At 30.1% G+C, this 3,797-nt stretch overlaps 1 long non-coding RNA gene across 1 annotated transcript; it reads right to left on the bottom strand.

Annotated features, from left to right (window-relative positions):
• LOC116404133 lies at positions 1-1,243 on the bottom strand. Its single transcript, XR_004217050.1, has 2 exons — positions 968-1,243; positions 1-383 (listed from the first exon to the last, which is right to left on the bottom strand). It is a non-coding gene; the product is annotated as an uncharacterized LOC116404133 (long non-coding RNA).
• Between the last annotated feature and the right edge of the window lie 2,554 nt (positions 1,244-3,797).

Below are 3,797 nucleotides of genomic sequence, written 5' to 3'. Positions count from 1 at the left end.
AAAAAAAACTTTTAACTTGAAATTTGCATTATCACAACTAGATATAATTAATAATTTCCAACTTATTTTATACAACTAACATATAAATATTCAACAAACTAAAACTTGGTACACAAATGAACATATGCACAAAATGAAGTTAATACAATTTTATCATATAAACAAAACATGACCACAAACAAAACATCCTAATAGTATATATCAAATCTAACAGGTTGTCTATTGGTATATTGGTAATTAATGTGATCATTGTAATGACCCACCACGACTCTTTTGTAACCACCAATCACCCCATTTTCTTGGAATCATGTTAAGTTACTGATCGCTGACGAACCTTCGATGGAGACTGAAAAGTGAGAAGCTCAATACATTGTTTGAGCATACTGCAAAACAAAAATGTGTAGAGTAAAACAAATAAACTTGGATCCAACTCAATGCATGCTTCAAAAAATTTGAGCTACCTACCTTACAACATTTTGGAACAAGAAGTTCGTGTCACTATGGCTACGAAATGCATCCAAAAATTGCTTAAATGACACTTTTTAAATCTTAACCATCTAAAAGGTTCTTAAGTAGCCATTTCACTCTCAACCTCTTAAAAAATGTTACATTCCAACTCCAAAAACAGCTGGGGTGTTTTCATTTTATTCTACTAATTTGCATGATGCTTGAATATAATAGCTCCAAATTTTCATCCAGCAAAATTAATCAAACAGAATAGGACTGTGAATTCTTCATAGATTATAAGGATATCATTTGATCAATTTCAGTACTAACTTCATTCTAGCCAGAGATGATTGCAATTACTCAAACAAAATTTCCAAACTAATTAGATGGTTTGTCCTCATGTTTTTAAGGTCAATTTTCAATTTCTAGAACGAAATTCATAATTTCTAAACCTAGAAACAAGAAGATAACACTCGAAATTTGAAGGAGAGAAACAAAAAATTAGGGATTAAGGACGTACTAGAAGCAATTTGATGATGTTGCTAGCGCCGAAGATACAATGAACAATGATGAACTTGAGAGGCTCGGAGGGAGGAAAATAGGCCACCAATACGCATTTCTTAGTGCATCTCCAGCGGAGAATCTTGCACGTCGCATACGAAATAACTACCACGGAGGCCTGAACGGTTGGCGACGGTGAAGGAGACGCGACGACGACTGAGAAAGGAGAAGAGTTGAAGTCAAACTGCACTTTGCCTTAGTAGAAGAGCTGAGGGAGAAGGAGAAAGCCACGCAAGAAAAGAATGTGAGCAAGAAGCAAAAGGAGAAAATGACACAAAGTTAATTTTTAGGGTTTTTTTTTTAATTAAAGGGTAATATAGACTTTTCACAACTTATTTGTCCTAAAAGTCTTCTTTTTAAAAAACTCATCTCAAAACTCTCTATACCCATCCAAATAATCTCATTTTTGGTAATTTTTCAAATATCTTCATTATGAAAAGGTACAAATGTATCAACAATATATCAAGTTGACAAATCTATCAACAATATATCAATCAAATGCATCATTATAAGTATATCAGTCAAGTGTCTCGAATGTGAATAAGTTGTAGAGGCATTTGCAACATTTCTATGGATGGACTGAGCTTAGTTATTGACAATTGTAAGAAAAATTGGTACGGATAGCAGATTTTTTAGTTTAATTTTAGAAAATGTAAAAGAAATAATAATAAGAAAAGAAGAAAAATAGCAATCATCTATGATCCACGTCCATAGTATTCCTTAATTATCATACCATCATTATTTATTTTTCCAAGAAAAATTATAAAAAATAAAATATTTAAAATAGTTTTGTTTTAGGGATTGTAAATAGTTTGTAATTTTTTTTATTTAAAAAAAAAATCTATTTCAATTGATCGATTGAGATTTGTTTTTTCTTTTAAATTAAAACCATGCATGTATCTATTTGCTTTTTGAATTTACCTTCAAACATAAAATCTTATCTCCGTCATTCCTCTTTTATCTTTCGTTTAATTTTCATCATCATGATCTCATTGCTATAGAAAAAAATTTCTCAATAGAATTGAAGCTTTCTCACCAATATCTTAATTTCCTTAAAAATTTTGCTAGTTGAGCCTTTTTCTATTGTTTTGATCTCCATTGTCATGGAGACTCCCGCCATGGAAACACCACCTTGAGGAAAAATTTGCCAAGATGTTTTCTTTCTACAATCATAAATTAAATAATGTGAAGAAGGATCGAGTTGTTAAATTAGAGCTGGATAAAAAAACTATGCATAAGAACTCATTTATAAAAGATTATTGAGAAGATTTGGAAGCTCTCTCTGGTTCACATTGTGACTATGGTCTCAACTAGTAATGAAACAAGGAATTGCAAAATCGGTTCAGCTTTGACACTCACCCATGACCCATGTGTATGACAGCTAGTGTCGACAGATAGACTAAGTGGAATTGGACTGAAACCTCATTAAATACAATCACTATGGATTGGAAGCTATAGAGTTTGGGATATGGACTCTGATTACTCAAGCATATGGAAGCAATGAAACAGAAGCTTCTTGAACTAATTTTATTACTTCCATGACTCGAGCATGGAAGCAATTATACGAAAACACAATTTTATTGTTTTGGTCACTTTTGCAATGCATACATATCTTCTGCTTGGGTGCAAGTGCAAGATGTCTTTTTTTTTTCTGAGTAGATATATGTGTAGTTGATCATGTTTAAATTTGTTATTTGATTTATTGGAATGTAGTATTTTTGTTTTTTAGTGCAATTGTATTTGTGAGGCTTAGGATGACTAATAGTTATTTTAAATACAAGTAAAAGCGTAGTGAAACACAACTAGAAGAAAGAAAAAAGAAAACTTCATAAAAGAGATATTCTATTTAAAAGAATTAGAAAATTAATGTCTCAATAGGATGCCAAATAGTTGTGTTTCACTACGCTTTTACATATTAAATTCCTTCCATCAATGCAAACTGGATACTGAATAATATGGTGTAATTGTTTTGTGATTCATGTTTAAATATATATTAATAAGGGGTAATGTGTTGTGTGTATTTATGTATATTATATGCTACGTATACGTGTTTGTACTTTCTTTCCTTGAGTGTAAGCTTATACTTTCTTTCCTTGAGTCAAGTTTATATAATGTATTTTCTGTAACCTTGTTTGATTTTGTAAATTCATGAACAAAAAGGACAGATAAACAAATCTCTTGATCCAACTAAATCCTAGTAAATCTTTTTTGGTTTGGAATTTTCAGGTTAATGAGTTTTAAATATTTATTGCGATATTTTTGTCCTTTTGGTAATTAGTAATATCAAATTTTGTTTTGCTATTTAACTAATTTTGAAATGTTTTTGCTACTTTTTAAATTCAATCTTTAAAATTTGCTAATCATCTTATTAGCCCCTGTGGTAATTTATTTTGCAGCCCAAAATATTAAAATGTTTTCTTTATTATTTTGGTCTTCTAAATATTGAAAACCATTTAGAAAATTTGAACAAACCACTTATAAATTATAACAAAAATTTTTATATTCAGCTACATAGTTACTCATATAAACAGACTGAAGTTTATTAGTTGTAGAAACAGATACAAAACTATCATTAATAAAGGCAGAAGTGAAGTCTATTGGTGTTGCCGTGTTCTTTTTTTTTTTTTCTAAAAATAGTTTGGTATTTTTTCTATATGTTAAAATTTCTCTTTTTTTATAATCATTTATTTATGTAATCAACTCATAATTTTGAATATTTAAAAGGGAAAGGGAAACCACTTCCCTACAATCTCTTGATGACGGTAGCTGAAATTGATCTGCTAGCTCAA

The sequence above is a fragment of the Cucumis sativus genome, chromosome 5 (assembly GCF_000004075.3).
Source record: "Cucumis sativus cultivar 9930 chromosome 5, Cucumber_9930_V3, whole genome shotgun sequence".
Classification (NCBI taxonomy): domain Eukaryota; kingdom Viridiplantae; phylum Streptophyta; class Magnoliopsida; order Cucurbitales; family Cucurbitaceae; genus Cucumis; species Cucumis sativus.
Note: the sequence above shows the minus strand (reverse complement) of the source record. Positions and strands in the feature narration are given on the sequence as shown.